The 19,909-nt window shown below is 36.0% G+C and overlaps 1 long non-coding RNA gene across 1 annotated transcript in view; it reads right to left on the bottom strand.

The window, feature by feature from the left end:
• Positions 1-19,909, bottom strand: part of LOC125620071 — a 177,813-nt gene that overhangs the window by 84,573 nt on the left and 73,331 nt on the right. The window lies entirely within an intron of this gene.

Genomic DNA, 19,909 nt, shown 5'->3' on the forward strand with positions numbered 1-19,909 from the left:
CAGAAAGAAAGAAACTGAGGCACAAAAAGAAGTAACTTGCTCAAACTAAAATGGCTTGTAATTGGCAGAGCTGTAACTGGAATCCAAGCAATATGATTTCAGCACACATGCTTTTTAGCCACTTTGATACACAGAATTAAATCAATGATCAGGCACTCCGAGGTTCCCAGTGTTATCCTACACCCACAACACAAATTATGTACCAAAGAATTGCTAAAGGACTTGTTCTACTTCTTAGTCTTCTTGGTAGATACTTTATTAAGTATGATGAATTCCGGACTTTCCACTAATTTCTAATTTCCCAATGAGTAAGAGAATGCAGGTACTTGTAAATGTGCACTGGTGCCTTGCATAAATTTTCCTTAGGAAGCACCTTAGAATAATGATGATGAAAATAACAACTAATATACATAGGGCAAAAATCCATTTTAGCCTCAAATATCTGCATTCACTTTCTGCTTTGATTGATAGACATTCCTCAAGGGCACTCTTTTTTTCAGTCACTATTCCTGTTATTTTCTGTCCTGGAGGTGTGTAGGTATCTCCGTTGCTCCTCTTGATCACTCTTAGACCAAATCTTCCTTTCTCCTTCAAGTCCCCAATTCCTTTGGAGTTAAGCAAGCAGGATTGACCACCAGCTAGTCCTCCTTATTAAGTCATTTAGTAAACTACCTGAGACCATGCTTAGTGACCTCATCACTTTTTCATAGACCATCACTTAACTTCCATCTTAGAATGCACCAGGGATGTTATGATCACAAATGAACCCCACAGAGGAATATTAGTTCTGTGAAGTTCTATGAAGTGGAAACTACTGTTCTCTCTTCAGAAATAAAGAAACTGAGGCACAAAAAGAAGTAACTTTCCCCAGCTTAGACTCCATTACTCATGATCATAATCAAACTCTGTAACAACTCATTTCACTCTGCCTCACTCACTTCCTAACACCCCTGAATAAATAATATCCTTGTTCAGTTCTTGATTCTTGAAACCAGGGAAAGGGTTAAGCCCTTTAAATTTGTGACATCCAACATCAAATACACTTCAAATTTCACTTCTGCCTCAATGGTTGTCTATCCTAGCCCGTGGGAGATTATCAGGGATACTTTAAAGTTGCCTGAGACCTACCCCAGATCAAGTAAATCAATCTTTAGGGGTTAGGCAAAGTTTAATGTGTCTTTAAACTGCTTGGATGATTTCAAAGTGTAGCTGAGGTTAAAGAACCATTGCCTTTATCCTTTTCAGTTCCTAAACTTGTCTCACTTTTGTGATAAATAGAACCACTGGGTAAAGAATTCCTTTACCTTCCTACAGCATATCTACAAAACCCTGTCAGTTCTATCTCAGATTATGTCCTAAATCTGTCCATACCTCAACATCTCCACTGCTGCCATACTGGTTTGAGCCATCCTCACCTGATCACTAGTTTCCCATTGGTCTCCCTGTTGGGGCAGGCCCCCAAATGGCTGTAGTTAGGCTCCTTTGCCAAGACTTCCAGTGGGCTATGATAAGTTTTTTAGTGTATCCAGGGCTGGGAACTGGCTATTACAGTTAGTCAAGGCCAGAAACACTGTGATTCAGAGTATAGACTCAAGGTAATAAACATTAACTTGTAAATTTATCAATTCATATCTATTCTTCTAGTTATTTTTGCTGTATCTATCTTAAAGCTGTATTTTCAGTTGCATAAAAATTTCATATAAGAAATAGTTATATCTCTTGATGATTTGCATCTTTAATCTATATCTATATGTAGATATAGATATAGTGGACTTATCATTAGTAATGTTTTTCCCTTCCAGGTAATTTTATCAGATTTTAGCATACTCATATTCTTCAGATTGGTTTTAAAATCACTCATATTCTGTTTATCTGTGCTACTCTGAATTTTAACAATCCATTTTCTAAGATAAATTATGATTTATAATATTTTCTAATATTAAAGTTTTAATTCTTTTCTTAAAATTATTGTGTCAAATTTTAACTATCTTGCATCTTTGTTACTTTATTTTATTCCAAGCATACACATTTCATATTTTGTCTCTGTTATTTCTGATATCTGCCACTCATGCTGTCCAGGTTCTTCTGTTTGCTGTTTAAACTGATGCTTTTACTTTTCTGTGACTTATGATTTTTTTCATTTTTCTTCATAATCCTGCACCTTTATCTGTGGTAAGTTTTTGAGGTCTAGATGTAGAGGATTTGCATTTGGTTCTTAAATGTATCTGCAGGTATATCTGACCTAAGATCAATTTAAACTATATTTCTAGTTAAATTCATATCATAGTCAGTTTAGGCCTGTATAACAAAGTAGTATGTTTTAAACTGGCTGGTTTAAAAACAACAGAAATTATTTTTCACAGTTCTGGAGGTTGGCAATCTCAAAGTACCATCAAATTCACTGTTTGAAGAGAGCCAGCTTTCCTGTAGTGTTCTCTTGCATGATCCAAGAGGCAAAAGGAACTTTCTGGGTCTTTTTTGTAAAGACACTAATCCCATTCATAAGGGTTTTGGCCTCATGACCTAATCACCTTTAAGATGGCCTATGTCCTACTATAATTGATTAGCCCTAAGATTTCAATTTAGAGGTGGGGAGAGATACAAACAGTCCATGGGCAAATTACAAAATATGAATCCATGTCCTTGGCTAGAAATGCTCTGAAGTAACATTGTCTTTTCTCACTTTACCCCAAGCCAAGAATGTTCTGGGCACATTTTCCCTCCATACTTCCTATAAAACATATTTCCATAGGTCACCACTCAGACATCACCTCTCAAAGGATCCTGATTTATGCAAAGTGAAAGAGTATCTCTAAATCAATCAAAATTAGAAATAACCTTAGTGGACAGCCAATATCCCCAGGATATGTGCTGAATTCAGTACTCTTAATATTTTTCTGAATTTGAGTTTTTTTTTTTATTTTTACATTCCCAAACATGCATTTAAGATGTTTTGAACACATTATATCACTTCTGCTAGATAGTCAAAAAGGAAAAGCTAAAATGATTGCTTCTGACAGATTTGATTTTTACACTTTGATTTTGATTAAAGTAAAAAAAAAAAATCTGAGCAAATCTCCTTTACTTATTTATGTGCTCTATTATTAGTCTTCTTCCCAACTAAGCTATACAGATCATATATACTATTTCAACAAAATTTTATTGCATTATAGGCTATGTTCCTATGTTAATAAAATAGTAATACCATTTCACAATAATAAATATAATAATATATATTATGGAATGATTTGTGTCCCTATAAAATTCATGTATTCAAGTCCCAGCCCCAATATAACTGCATTTAGATACTGGACCTTAAAGATTATAATTAAGGCTAAATGAGGTCCTTAGAGTGGAGTCTTAACCAAGTAGGACTAGTGTCAGACCAGGAGTGTGTGTACACAGAGGAAATATCATGTGAGAACACAGCAAAAAGTGGGTCCCTGAAAGCCAGAAAGGGAAAACTCACCAGAAATCAGCCTTGCTGCCACAATGATCTTATTCTTTCAGCTCCCATAAATGTGAAGAAATGAATTCAGTCTGTGGTACTTCATTCTGTCAGGATTACCAACCTAATATATACAAATATTGTATGTTGAAAAGTATTAAGCTAAAACTGCATCTTCAAAATGGAAAGCTATGTTTTTATCAACACCCTTACTGCCTTATAACATTTAGTGGAAATGTTTTTCTAAAACATTACAAAGAGAAAAGAAAAAAGGACATCCCCAATATCAGTAAAACTTTTCTGACAAGTCAAAAATATCAACTGTTCATAGTATGCAGTGATCACTGCTTAACGTCCTTTGATACCTAGCAATAAATTTTTTCATTGGCCTCTCATCTAGAAAAATCATAATCATGTAATAATGAAAAACTAAATTCTTTAAGCAAAACAATGTGACTTACAAACAGTTCTTTATTAATACTTTGTCAAAGGTAGAGAAAGAAAATATAGGAGCAAAAAAAATGAATCAAAACAATTTTAGGAGGAAATTGAAACATTTAGTGAAAAGATTTTAGCTTAAAGGATAGTGAATATACAACACAAAAAAAGAGCACTGTGTAACGCCACATCATGTTCAACCATAAGAATGCTATTCAAATTTGAATAAGTTATACTCCATGTATGTGGAATATGTCAATATACATTATACTGTTATGTATATCTAAAAAGAACAAATAAAACATTTTTTAAAAGAGCACTGAGATACAGTCAAGAGAGTGCTTATGGGGAAAATTATAGATGCAACTGCTTTTGTAAGAAAAGAGGAAAGACTGAAAGCTTCCATTTCATGAAGGTAGAAAGATCAATTAATCAAACCTTAAAAAATACAAGAAGGAAAACCAAGGGAAAGCAGTTATTAATAAAATAAATCATTGATGCAAAATAAAAAATTTTAAATCATAGTGGATTCTTTAAAAAGATTAATTAAATTTACAAACCACCAGTAAAGAAAAACAAAATAAAGCACAAATTACCAACATAAAACAGACAAATGGAGCCCTAGAGATTAAAATGCAAAGAAACATATTACCAATAATTTGCACTAATAAATTTGAAAAATATTGGATGAAACAGAAAAATTCATTTGGAACAACTAAAACTAACAAAAGATAAAATAGAAAATAAAAACACAAATACCTAGTTGAATATTTTAAACTTTCCAATAAGTGTAACTCAGTCCATCCACAAAACTTTATTCACAAATCTTCCTAAGACTTAAGAAAGAAATAATATCAATCCAAGATAAACTCTTTTAAATAAAGGGGAAAAAAAGGTAAAATTCTCCAACTCTTTTGAAAGCACTGGTATAATTTTGATTCCAAAAGCTAGTGAGGACCAAAGAAAGTATAATTATAGCGTAGTCTCTCTCATGAAATAGGTCCAAAGATTATACACAAGATATTACTAAATATAATTCAACAATACATAATAAGAACAGTACATCATGACCAAATGAGATTCATTCTAAGAATGCAAGGATGGTAAGTCAGTTTCAAGAAAAATTAAATAATGGGTTATTAATTTTACACCTGAGTTTGGGGATTGGAATGTTTACCATATAATTTTTTCTAAAATTTTAAAAAATCTCTTTCAAGCAATTTCAAGTAAACCACATTGATAAAAGCGAAGAAAATTACAACACCAGGCCATGAAATCAATTCTAAAATAGAGTGCATTTGTGCAAAGGTCTGAAGCCAAAGCTTCCTTTAAAAAGTAACCTGAAATTCAGGACTAACTTGAGTCTGCTGTTGAATTTTATTTCAAAAAGAGAAAGTAATAAATTATATTCACCAGAACTGTTCAATGGTTCCTCTTCAATGCATCCTTTTTTATATACAAATCCAATGATTAAGTCATCCTTATAAGCAATATAGTTTATGAATTTCCAGTGAGTTACAAAACTGTTCTAGGCTATTAGTCACAGAAAGGATTTTGTACTTTCACATTACCTGACAGACTTACATCTAACTTTTGTTCAATATCAGTGAATAACCATGATATGATCAACTTTGTATAGTACAGAATTTCATCTCCACCGACATAACAATGCCACATTTTAACCTGTTAAAGTAACACAGCATAAAAATCCTGTCATGAGAAATATGCTAGGTTTATATTTCAAGCAAATATGGTATGAAATTAATTTAGCTATAAACTAAATTTCATTGCTTTCAAAAGGGACTACTTCTATAATAAAAGAATCTTCATTTCTCTGGAGTTAATTAATTGAATGATATATTATGTAATCAAATTTTAACATAGTCACTAAAATTTTCCAGTTAGTTATTTCAAATATGAGTATTCAAATCTTATTCAAAGCAATAAATTATAGTTAAGATCAGTTTAATAGTACATCCCATTAAGATTTTGAGTGAACTATTAATTGTAACTTTGCATCTAACCAATTGAGAGTTTTATGGCTACATATACTGTTGTTAATCAAGTTTTATTTTCTTAATTGGTCATAATAAAGTACTAAGATTGTCCTTTAAAATGCTCATAAATCTAATATATGTTTGTACTTGAAACATTCATCCAATCATTTTGGGACAGATACACTGTAAATAGATTTAATTATTATATTTTTCCAGTTACCTAAAATAATAAAAGCCTTAAAATTTGGGTAATATATTATGCAATAGACAAATACAGTAGTCGTGATTAAAATAAAACTTTCTTTAATGTCAATAAAAATGTTAAAAATCAATCTAATGAATACCAGTAACCAGTTAAGTTTTTTACCCAGCTCATTTGTTTTATGTAGAAAAAACAAATCAAGTGTTCTATTTGGGGGGAAGAAACACATAAAAAATAAATTCTTCAATAGTCTTCTGAAAAATAGTCTTTGGAGAATGTGATTTAACCCTGGGGATGTTGACTTCCTTTAACAATATATGAAGATCTAGTAAAAAAGATTATATTTCAGGAAACAAGTTTCTCAAAGAAAAAGGCCAATTAACACGGAAGAAAACTGTACCAGACCAGCACTTGATCAGCGTATTTAAAGCAGAAGAGTATAAATGTGGTTACAGGAGCAAGGAGCAACTCAAAAGGAGAAGTTGAGTCAGTGCCTTTCAAGGATGTCACACTCATCAAATGTTTATGAAAGGTTTGCTGAGGGCTGGGGTTTAGCTCAGTGGAAGAGTGCTTGCCTAGCCTCACACATTCATATTCACTAAATCAGACACAAGAGCCCATTCTAAAAAGGAGAGAATGTTGGGGAGGAGGGTCAGGAACTGGGGTGGAACCCAGGGCCTCTGCATGCTAGGCAAGTGCTGTACCTCTGAGCTACATCTCCAGCCCCAAAAGTTGATTTGAGAAAGGGATAAGGGTTAGAGGATAGTGGGAAAGAAGGGAAAGAAATAGATCATCAGGAGTCTTAGAATAACCTCCTGATAACCTTTTAATTGGCACTCAGGAAATACTCATTGATGGAATTAATGGATTCTAATTGAAATGCATACAGAAGCACAATGGGAATATGTAGGAAGAAGTCTTCCTACTCTGTGGGAAGACTTCTTCCTACATATTCCCATAGCTCATCACTTGTTAACAGCCTGCACCCTGCCATTTGGAAACCCCTGAGGGGGGCTACAGGGGATTAGAAAAGACAAACAGACACAAACAGAAAGCTGATACCAGGTGGTTCATTATACCCTGATGGAAATGTAATGACAGGGAGCTAGCTCAGCACATTTGTTATAAAGGTTTTAACATCAAAAGGATTTTTAATGAGAAAGTTTCATTGATGCATACAGGATGAAGGAGGAAGTCAAGTTATAATTATCTTTTTGCACTCATAATTTTCTACCTCCCAGGAGCTGGTGTCTGAACTCAGGGTCGAAACTGATAGACCCCTGGCAAGCATGGAACCTCCTTGGAACAGGGTGTCATCAAAGCAACTGGGAAGTCTCAACTCAACAGGAGTTCCCAGCAGAGGTGTGTTTCTGTCGCCAGAGAATCAGAGACCCCAGTTCAACTCAAGTTCCCAACACCACCCTCCCATCAAGACTATTCATGACTAAAGAACCTGCCTGACCTTTCCCTGCTTATCCCCAGCACTTAGAATGGAGCTTGACCCACAGTACCTGTGAATAAAATGTGAGTGAAAATACAAACAGAAAGAAAGAAGAACAAAAGGCAAAGGAGGGGTGAGGGAAAATATGGCTAATGAACAAAATGAGGATTGAAAATATAGCCACCTACACTGCTTCTTAAATTGATATCATGAGTCACTGTCCAGGTTCTGAAAAAATACTATCCTGCTGTGTCAATTCAAAGCTATGCAAGCTCTTGGAAATGCAAAGCTATTTCCAAGTTTTTTGTATCAGTATGGTATCGAATTTTGTCTATTTCCTCATATATTCATTCCTTTCTGTTGGATTTGGTAATTGAATTAATACTCTAAAAATGTGTAGCCATCAACATTATAATCCAAAACCAATTTTATTAATTTTATTAACCTTCTATGACCTTAAACATAAGATTTTATCTTTGAGAGGAGCCATACTCCATTTTCTTTCCTAAAGCAAGAGAACTTTCCAATATGCAGAAGAACTACAACTTTGGTTGAGACTCTTATACCCCCAGGGAGATTAGAAACCTAAAGCTAGTAGCCTAAAGTTAATCACCCATCTTCTCAGCACATTAATAATTGCTCTCTGTAAGCAGTTCAGTTTGCCCACATATTTTATTGCATGGGCCCCTGGAATAAAAAATAATCAGTAAGCTATAGAAAATTGTATGTCTATCTTCTTAATTCAACTTAACATTTATTTGTTGGTATGTGGGGGAAAATATTAACTCAAAGTTCTTATCCTGTGACTTGGTGATGATGAAATATTGCATTAGTCTTCCATGTACTATCAGCTTGATAACTTACACCCAGCTCCCTGCAAGTCTGACTATATGTGGGCTCCTATTAGATATTCTGTGGCAGTGTTAGAATTCTGCTTCTCAACCACTGGAAGAGGTCCATAGCATTCTGAGTCACTGCAGTGTCTCAGAAGAGGGAAAATAGGTCCTAACATCTGCTTTCAAGTTGTCTTCAAATGTGATCACATAAAGTAAACTGAATTATGAATATGACTTTGAAATAAAGCTATGCATTTGTACAAGGTAAACTCTCTCTGCTATAGTGAACATTGTGGGAGGAAGGAGAAGATTGCTTAAGAATACTTGTCCTTATTTAGCATAAGGGAAATAAGGCCAAAGAAAAGTTTGACTAAAATCTCAAAGTATATGGAATGACTGGCTTTGGATTTTGGATTCTAGAAAGCTCAGACTTTCAACAGAAGATAGAATAAAAATATTTGGTCAGCTGCTACATTGAGTAATCATTCTTGAGCATAAACTCTGACTCATTTGATGTGGACACTTTGTGTCTCCTGGAAACAAATTAGAACATGTCCTGATCTGCTGCATCAAGCAATATGCTCTAAAATATTTACAGCTCTGAGAAAGGCACAGTGGCACTTGACTGTAATCCCAGCAATTTTGGAGGCCAAAGCAGGAAGATTGCAAATTCAAGGTCAGTCTCAGCAGCATAGAAAGGCCCTCAGTAACTTAGTGGGACTCTGTCTTAAAATTTAAAAATAAATAAATAAAAAGGGTTGGGGATGTAGCTCAGTGGCAGAGCACTCCTGGGTCCAATCCCCAGTATTCAAAAATAAATAAATAAATAAACAAACAAATTAATTAATTAAATATTTACAGATCTGAAAGAGACAATTTACTGAATAGTCATGTATAATCTGTGAGAGGGAAATTTGTTAAGTAAAAATCCATCTTTCCAAATATATATTCTATTAGAAAAATACATCCATTTGCTATATGATCTATTGCTTAACTGATCAATTTGAATCCTGTTTTCTTTCAAGAGACTTTTAGCCTATAAAGTTACAGATATATGATTCATTTATATTTAAAAATTAGTTACAATTCCAGGACTCCTTTTTAAACCACAGTACAAGTCAATTTAAAATTTTTAATTTATTACTTCTTCACCCTTAAATATCATCAGCAAGGATTCATTTATATAATTCTATAAATTAACAAAATGGATCACTTTTTACCTATGAATATACATATATTACTCCTCATCCCAAAATTTTTCATGTCTACATAGCATAGCTTTATCCTAAACAGAGGGAAAAAATATTTTAACTGGAATGTCATCCAGAGAGAAAAAAAAATTATTATTTCAACTGGAATGTTATCCATCCCAGAGGTGCCTCTATTCATTATTTCTATTCTGGTCTTTTGGAGCTATGCATTCAGGATTGAACAGCTTTCAAAAGAGAAACTCTGTGTCTGAACAGTGGGCTCCATTCTCAATGCCCTGGTTGACAGGACACAAGTACTTAAAAGGGAGTTTACCTAGTAAATGCACTTCCCATTGAATCTGGCAACAGTACACACTTCAAATGCCAGCATCTCTCCATGAGTCTTGGATTGTCAGCTAATTTCAGTTCAAAATGATTCCTACAGTGGGCTTCTTCCATTAATTATGCTTCAGAACCAGTTAACTGTCAGCATGGTGTTAAAAATAACTTTTCCAAAGGATCTCCAGTTTCATGAAAGCCCCTCACACTTCATTGTCACTAAAAAACCCAGGATACTCACTCCAGAGGGATGTTCTTTGTAGTGTTATCTCCTGTCTTCTACAGTGGCTTTTCTGTGTATAAAAGTGACAGTGCTATGCAGGAATCCCAACTTCCTAGGAACCATCCTGTTTGGTTCTTTTTACTTTTCAACATAAGGAGGGAAAATATTAGAAGAGCTCTTTATCATCACTATCATCGTTTCTGTCAAACTCTGAGAATAAAGCCACATGTATTTTCCTAAGGTTACACACCCCAAACACAAAACAAAAATAAACAAAAACAAAAGCAAAAGGAGTGGTTTAGTAACCACATCAGCACTCCTACCATGGCTCAAATTAGTTTAGCTATAGCTCATAAAAGCACTTTGTTGTTTCAGGTTGTTAACCACAATGTCTTATAAAATGAAGCATGTTTACTGTTATTTTGCAAAAGTCATTTCTCCTTTTATGAATTTGGCCACGAAGAATTTCAAAGATACCAGTGTGGGTTTGTTATCATGCAACCAGCTAAAGCTGTCAGGCCTCATTACCTGCAAGACAAAAATTACAGACTAATGTATTAAATGCTTGACTAGGAACACTCCGGGCCCCATCTCTATTCTGCGGTAACGGGATGACACCAGCAGCCTGTAAGCTGAACTACAGCCGTCTCCCCTCCCCCTTTGCATCGCAGTACACAGAAGTGGAGAAATGATAAACATCCAAGTCAAAATCGAATTGCGGGATTTATTGCCAACAGAACCCAGCCGCGCTGCTGTTCCTGTGAATGCAGCGCATTCATTTCAACAAACCCCATTTCAAGGGGTCTGTCACGAAGCAAACACACTTCTTATCTGGCTGAATATTAGCATTGCAGCTCCCAGCCCCGATTTATCTCCTTTAAAAAGAGAACTAGAAGTCAATTTGAGGGGTTTGTTCTGAATTTATAAAACAAATTGCTTTCAATGATTACAATGATGTCATCCTGCCTGAAGTGGATTGATTTTTTTTAAGTATTTTAAATTTCCCAGTCACTTTTTTCAAAACTTACTTTTGTTTCACTATGAGGTTTATATTTCCAGACTTTATAGCTAAGTCCTTGAACACAGTTTGCATCTCCCAAATGGAATGATGAGGTTATATTTTAAAATCCACCACACTGACAGAGATGGCTAACTCTCCTCCTGTATATTCATTTACTCTGTGTACTCCTTGGCAAACTAACAAACAAACAAAAAACCGCGAATTGTCTCCTCATGCCTGGATTTAAGCTGTAAAATCCAATCTTAATTGTCCTGATGTAATGTTTATGATGGACACCTGGGAAATCTAGGTTGGAGAAAAGGAAGTTTTGGGATTTAAATGTACAGGCAAGGACATGTGTATAGGAAATACTAACTTCACCCTGAACTGGATTTAGTCCTTCTCTTGTCCTCTCCAAACAGCTGCCTGAGCCTGCCTCTCTTATTTCCAACCTGAAAATGTCTAAAATTGCAAAACCATGGAAGATTTGTGGGGAAGCTCAAAATCACTTGAGAGAGAATGAAGTCAAATAGGAAAGAACACCAGTTTTGGAGTAAGACTGACCCAGGTGTGAATCCTATCTGTACTGATGAACTACTCTATGACCTAACCTCAGTATCTTTTTCTGTAAAATGAAAGTAATGTCTATTTCATAGGGTTGTTTGGAGGACCAAGAGACAAAATGCATGTAATTTACTTAGAGCATAGAACATTAAGAAAAGAATAGTGTTGGCTATTATCATTTGATTTTGAATAATGTATTAAACATTTTCATTTGAGATGTTGACCTTTCTAATCATAAAAAAATATGAAGCTCTTACACCTACTAAAAGCCACTGTTTCCTCAGATTTTTTTCCTCTATCTCCTCTGTTGATCAATTACCTTAAATATCTGTACAGCTGTGAAGAGCTTCTAAGTCAAAAAGCTTTGGGAGAGGGGTGATATGGAGCTCAGGAGGATGAGTGAAAATGAGTCTCACTTTTCCCACAGCAGCCCTCTTCCCCATCCCATGACTCTACCATGGGTGGTTGTAAATTAATCAAAATGAAAATACACTTAATTATCCAGTCCTATTTTAGTTCAATATTTCGTTTTTGCTCTAATAAGTTATTATAACATATTAGTGACTTTAAAGTGAAACTTAAACTAGCACTTTATTATACACATACATATATAAATACACATGTACACAGACACATACATTTCTTTTTTTAAATGAGCTCCTCTAAAAATCAATGTTACATATGTCAGGTGCTAAAAGAGGTCATCAGGACAGTCTCTTCCTTCCAGGAGGGTGCATTCTGAGAATGCTGGAAGAAAATGAAAAACAAATGAATGAAGTATAAAATGAAGTGGCTCAAGTACCATATGAGAAAACCAAAATTCTAAGATAATGTTATATATTATGGGGACCAAAATATATGATATGACATTAGATGTGAGCCCTGAGGAGTGAAAAGTCTCCCTTTAAAAAAAGAAGGAAAAAAAAACAACAGGGTGGATTTGGGAAAGAAAATTTACAAAGAAAGGGGGAACAATTTTGCAGAGGAAAAATGTTGTTTAGGAAATAGTAAATGTGGATCAAATTGTAGAGGATCTTGAAAGCTCAAGTAATATTTATTTCTTAAATTACCAGCAATCAATAAATATCAGTAGTGTGTTTGAACAAGGAAATAATGTAATCTTAAAAGTTATAATGGATCTAGCAGAAAAGTGAAGATGGTATGGTCATGGAGAGCGATATCAGGACATCAGTGAAATCCTACAGCACATAACAGTATGGGGCTGACCCATGAGCCTCCCTGTGATCCCACACAATCCTCCTAATGAAAGACCTATCACAGAACTTTCTTCAGTTCTTTACTTAGCAGTTTTGCAGGGGTTGGACTTGTTCATGTTGAACATCCAGGTGATCTCTTCCTTTCATGAATGTAGTTTGGCTACCATGCCTCAGGTGTTTCATGCAAAGCCCTCACATGTTTCCCTCCATGCAGCTCTGGGAACGGGGCTCGTCATCCCAGGCTTCCCTGTACTGTACAGGAAACTGATCAGAGCGTGACTTGTACCTGACCAGAGTGCTCTTTTCTGACATACTATCACAGACCATGTAAGGCCCTAGGCAGCCTTTTAATATGTCTCCTTTCCTGGGAAAGTAAGCAAAATGTTTTACTTGTGTAAAGTAGAAATTTTTGTCCAGTGGTCTCCAAATGTTCTTTTCAAAAACTTTTTGAAGGAAACTTCATGAAGAATCATCATCCTGTCTTTACAGATGGGGAAAACTGAGACAGGAAGATTGAGTGGTTTGCCTGAGGCCATATAGAAGCCCATTTTAGAGTCAGGAATAGTCCTATTCACCCAGTCCCCAGTCCCTTGGCACAAAGCAACCTCATCATGAGTTTGCTCTTCATGTGCTACATGAAAGGCAGTAAGAATTAAAATGATGCCCACATTCTGGGCACTGCTAAATATATAACAATGTTGTGAATATGGCAGAAAAGAACTATGATCTCCAAGTAGAAGGTTATTGGGCTGTATCCCTACCTATCCCTCTTTGTCATATTTATCATTTATTTATAAATTTCTAATGTGTCTATCCAGTAGCCTTTAGGCTTATAGTTTCTTCATCCAGTTCTTCCCCAAACCTGATACTTTTGCAGCATGATCTTTTGCCCAATGGGATAACAATCTTCTCAGAATCATATAATATATTTTTTCTTTCCTTGTGATTCTTGCAATAATGTCATAATAATGTTTTACACAAAAATGTTTAAGCTTCATATATGATATTTAATGAATTCAATACTTACATTACTTGGAAGTGAGTATTGTAAGTAAGTTTTAGGCAATAACAAGAAACCCAACTCTCAAGGAATTAAACCATAATGACAACTATTTTTTTTTTTATTTAATAAGGAATCTAGAGGTAGGTGGTCTCTGAATCAATGCAGCAATTTAAAAATGTCATCAAATATTCAGAACTCTGCATAGCCACCTTTCCCATAATGATACTTCTTACTTCGTGGTGATCTTACTGATGTAGATCAGACATTGCATCCTTGTTCTAGAAGGGAACAAGTGGGAAGTAGCAGTACCCACAAAGAATTCTCAGGTGCTTATCTTTTTCGTCTGGAAATAAAAATCTATATCATAAACTTTCTTTTTTAAATATTTATTTTAGGTGTAGGTGTACACAATATGTTTATTTTCTTTGTTTATTTTTTATGTGGTGCTGGGGATCGAACCCAAGGCCTCATGCATGCTGGACAAATGCTCTACCACTGGACTACAACCCTGGCCCCTATATCATAAACTTTCTAGAAGAATTTTATTTATGGGGCTGGAATCATGGATCAGTGAGAGGCCCTGGGTTCAATCCTCAGCACCACATAAACGTAAGTAAATTGTATTGTGTCCACCTACAACTAAAAAAAAAAAAAAAATAAAGAATTTTATTTATATTTCCTTGATTGGAACATTAAACCACATATAGCTGTATGCAAGTTGGAAAGAGATTATCTTGCCTTTACTGGAGGAGAAATAAAGGAGATAGCAATGAAAACCAAATGTCAGTAGCAATTTCTGTCTATTGATGGTCATTTGTAACCCCCAGTAGAAATGTTCCTCAATTAATTTACTTTATAAGGCTATACTTCAGTAAGGTAAAAACTTGAAAAGAAACCAAGGAGGTGAAGAAATAAGGAGTCAGAAATGAAGACATGTTGGAGGGAAATAATTAAAACACACACCAAAAAGAAAGAACTTTGATATTCTTGACACTAAATGGTGTCTTTTATAAGACAAATTCTACACACTTTTGAAACGTACTATGAAAATTGCTCAGGAAAAAAAGTGGGTCATATGATTGAGCTTATGTTTCCCATTCTTAACTTTTTTACTCCTTTAATAATATGCCATGTCTAGGATTAACTTAAGATAGTTTCATGTGACATCACTTATATCCTTTCAGCACAATAGTCTGTAACCTTCCAATCAGTCAGTAAAACATTGGGAAAGAATATAGAAGAACTGACTTGCTTTTCTTACTTATTTCCAATACATGCTTCAAGTATATCAATAGATTCTTGATGTCTATGCATAATTGAGTGTTCTATCTATACATCTTGGAAGTTAGAAATTTTTCCCTCAAGGAATGACCAGTCCATCAGTTTTCGATAAAACTACAACTGGAAAATACACAAGGCATAGGGCAAGAAAACATTTGAAATGGCATCTCAGAGCTAATAATGTGACAATTTCCAAATGGTACTGCCACTCTGCCTTGTGCAGTTTAATAAAAGTATTTTATTTTTCAACCATGCCTGGAGGCAAGTCAATCAAGAGTGACATCAGGTTTAAATTTTATAAGTAATGATGTCCAGCATAACTTAATGTCAGGCATATGAAAAGCTCTTGCTCCTTGTATCCCTAAACTCCAATAAGTTCTAAAAGTTCTCCTTGGTCAAAACAGACCTGAGCTGTTTGCTCTATGCTGCTCATATTTATTTCCCCAGTGATAACACAGTCACCAACAACATAAAAACTGCCGCAGTCTGGCTGGGCACAATCAGGAGCCACTTGTCAAAAGAAACTAACTTTATTTTTAGAACCACACATGCCAAACAAAACAGCCTCTCAGGAAAAACCCTCAGAGCCTCAACTGCCACCACCGGCTTTCCACAAGCCTCTCTCTCTTGAGGCCGATTGGCTGGGTCACGTGGGCGGAGCCAAAAAAGTCCCCCAATGAGCAGCTCCGTGGTCTGAAAGGGCAGGGAAACAGCCCAATGAGCATCACCGCAGAGGAGCTAATCAGCTAGATGTTGCTGGGGCCACTGTGAGCCAATCATCAGCCGGCAGCTGGAAGTTTGCTGGCAGCTGGAAGTTTGCTGGCAGCTGGAAGTTTGCTGGGGCCCCTTCGGCTGTGGCTCTCAACATCTCCCCCTCTCTGTTTAAACAACAAGTATGTGGCTTAGGGACCGTGCCTGCCTTAGGTTGTCCAATAGTACATATTGTCCTTTGGTACCATTGCAATTGGATCTTACCCGTCACTGACTACTGGTCCAGTATACAGCCACACCTGTGGAGAGGTCTTTGTACCAGCAGGGGGGTGAGGTTCTTTGCCTCACCTCTGTTGGCCCCCAAATTTTAGCTGGACGATCATGACAAGCAGAAGGGAGGAAGATACACCAAGCCAATTGACGGCTCCTTTTGGAAAAATTGTACCACCAATGACATCATCAGCAAAAATACCCCAACACTACCACAAGTCGCTGCACCAACAGATAGTTCACAATGCATACAGGTGAGCTCACAATGTGTCCAGTTAAGTTCTGCAAGCAATTCAGTGATGGCTATTGTAGAAGCTGTAGATTGGTTTTATCTTTGACTTCACCAGCACTGGGATGAAGATAGNGAAAATTTATAGCTTCTTCTAGTGTAGAGAAAATATGTATGTCATGTGTAGTTTTATCTGCTAAATCATTGCCCAAACTAAGGGCTCCAGGCAATCCTGTATGTGCCCTGATATGTCCTATAATATGCCCAGGAACACCCCTGAATTCCCGGGTGCACGCGCTTCCGTCGCTCCCTGCCCAATTGGCTCCCTCCTCAACAAACAAGAAGACCCGCGCGCTGCGGGGAAAACAAACCTGTACTTAGTTGTTATAATGTGGCAGTCCTGATGTTGGGCATGTGTATGTGTCTCTTAATTTATTCCTTTTACAATAACTCTAAGAGGTAAGCAACTTTATGCCATTTTATAGACTAGGAAACTAAGAGTCAGAGATATTGAGCAACTTTTCCAAAATAGAATACCCTAAGTCATTTGTCACAAGGTTAGCTTTGGGACTAGGTATACAATCAGCCCATTTCTATAAAAGCCACTGCAGTTCTCATCAATATTCTATGAGAATAGAATGAGAAATTTAATCATGCCACCTCTAGTGGTATGATCATCCTCTTTTTGTTCAAGCATTCTAGGAACACTAGAAACCTCTTAACCTAGTAAATAAAGGTATTTCTAATGGTGGGGCATGTTTCAAATAGTGTAAGGCTTGCCCCATAAAAGATTATTAATGGTTATTGAGTTGAAATGCACTCTTCATTTGATTTTGCACTTCCTTTATTTTCCAAGATCCACTGCCACCAGAAAGCAGTCACACACCATCTGACATGTGGAGTATTCTCTAACGAGGCAGACCCAGTGGTTACAGGCACCCAAATGGAGTCAAACAGTTCATAGCTTAATTGCCTTCTAAGTTTTTATAGCACTAAGAAAAGTCTTGACCCTACCAGGCAAGCTGGCAGAAAAATATGTCTTCTTAAAGCCTTCTGACCTTGAAGCACTCATCTCAGAAAACTTCCTCCACCCACAGGCTGCTATGTTTATCCATCATCCTGTGTGTGAAGGAAAATGAGTCTATTGAGACAAGTTTCACTAAAAGAATTATAGATTTGAAAAAAATAGCTGGGTGCATTTGCAGCCCGATTCTTGTTTCTAAAGGGATCTTATGGAAAAACCCAAAGAAAAGGCCACAGGTATAGTATTTCCAGAGCCTAACCTTCTGACTATGTGTCTAAGACATACCTAGTGTCCAAGGACTGAGTAAAAAAGGTATATGAACAGACATTTGTTTACCAAAAAAAGCATAAAAGCTCATAACAAATACTGATTTAGCTTCACTTAAATGATACTAATCTATTAAATAACTCTTATTTTTAATAGGATTTGGTATTTCCTGTTGCTCACCTTTAAGAATGTTTTTTTAAAACATGCTGTACTGTGAATATCATTGTGCACGTGTGTGCGCGCGCACACACACACACACACACACCCACACACACCACTCACACATAAAGGAATCTGCTGTTACTAAAAGAGCAATAGTTTGGGAATTTAATTATGCCACCTCTAGTGGTATGATCTTTTTGCCAGCTACTGCTTATCTATTTTTTTATTGATTTTTTTTTGGGTACCAGGGACTGAACCCAGAAGTGCTTTACTACTGAGGCACATGCTCAGCCCTTCTTATGTTTTATTTTGAGACAGGGTCTCACCAAGTAGCTTAGGGTCTCGCTGAGTTGCTGAGGCTGGCCTTGAACTTGAGATCCTCCTGCTTCAGCCTCCTGAGTCGATGGGGTGACAGGTGTGTGCCACAGAGCCCAGAGTGCTTATCTATTTTGACTCCATTTCCTCTTGTGTAAAATTAAGATAACAGTACCCACTACAATCAATTCTCATTACTCATGTATATCTGTTCTATAGAGTCACTATGGATGCTGAATCAGCAAATGCTGAGCCATTGCACCCAGGGGAAACACAGGGCCAGCTTTGTGAGCCTCTGGCCACATCTAAATATGTAATCTTTCTTCTGTTCAAAGACACTTTATCTAAAATATACTGGTGATTTGTTACTATTGAACTTGTGGTCAACAACACTAAACGTATGCTTAAATGAAGCTTAACTAAACCATGTTTGTTTGTTTGTTTGTTTTCTTTTTGTTTTTTATCAGTCCAAGGTATATCACATTCATCTGCTTTAGGGAACACTAGGCAGCATTTCTGCATTTCACTTAGGGACCATTTTATAGCAAAATTATCAACCAAAAGCACAAATATGCAAAAATGTCTCACTAAATGAAACACAAAACGAACACTTATTTCATTATGATTATCTAATCAAGAAGGCAGGACACAGCCTCATTCAGCCTCCTTTGGGAACATGTGCATGGGCCAACTTGGTTTTCACCTTTCCGTTTGTGTTGTATTGTCTGTGAAGGATCTTGAAAACGCTTAGGGTAGTAATTCTAGGGTTGCAAATAAATTTTCACAAGTAGATATATTGGCAAATACAAAACATGTGAATAATAAAGAGCAACTGTACTTAGGAATATTGAAGTTCAAGCTCTTATTTCCTTAGGTAAAATTCTTCTGATTGAACAGAGGTCCTTGGATTTATTTCCATTAATTTGTGAAGGCTATGTCAACCTCCTGCTCTATTGTTTGCATGATTTGAAGGCTTAGAAGAAGGAGAGAAGGCTGTGCTTGGCAAAAAATAACAAATGAAGATTCTTATTTACAAAGATCCAAGAAAGAAAAGGTGATTGCTAGATTGCCTCTGCCATGCAGGTTCTAAAATGACTTTCACTCATTCACTTATTTAGCAAACAATCTGGTATTGTAGGAACTTTCTTAGGTGGCACACAAACAGAACATCATGCAATATACTTGCTTCCTTTCTAAGACACTTCTTAGCTTCTTGGGAAAAACGCATAGGCCAGAATACTTTTGCTCTGTCTGCTTCTATAGCAAATAGAAACACAAAACTAGAAAGTTTTGTCTTCTCATTTGTGTCTGTTCTCCTAGACAGATCATGGTGCAAAATTTATATGAAGATTAAAAACAAACAAAAATATCCCCCATTCCCTTGAGATTACATGCCAGAGCAAGATAGAAATTGTCAAAAAAATATATTCATATTAGTATATTATTGCTATTGATACTGGGAACAAAGCTTTGGGATCATAACTCACCAGCTTCAAAAGGTAGCTGCTTATTTTCCTGAACAAATAACTATTTTGAAAGAAGAGTTACAGATTGATTTTAGGAAAGCTGATATTTTTAAGGCAAGCTGGAAACTGGTGGTGTGTGCGCTCCCCTATAGTTTAAGGATTTTAGACCATCGATATGACTAGATAACAAAGCATTTATCATGCCTCTGTTAACAGAATGAAAGTGGAAATTCAATGCTGATGCAAATAATTTATATTCCTGGAATTGAATTTTTAATGTATAAAA

Source organism: Marmota marmota, unplaced genomic scaffold (genome assembly GCF_001458135.2).
Source record: "Marmota marmota marmota unplaced genomic scaffold, marMar, whole genome shotgun sequence".
NCBI lineage: Eukaryota > Metazoa > Chordata > Mammalia > Rodentia > Sciuridae > Marmota > Marmota marmota.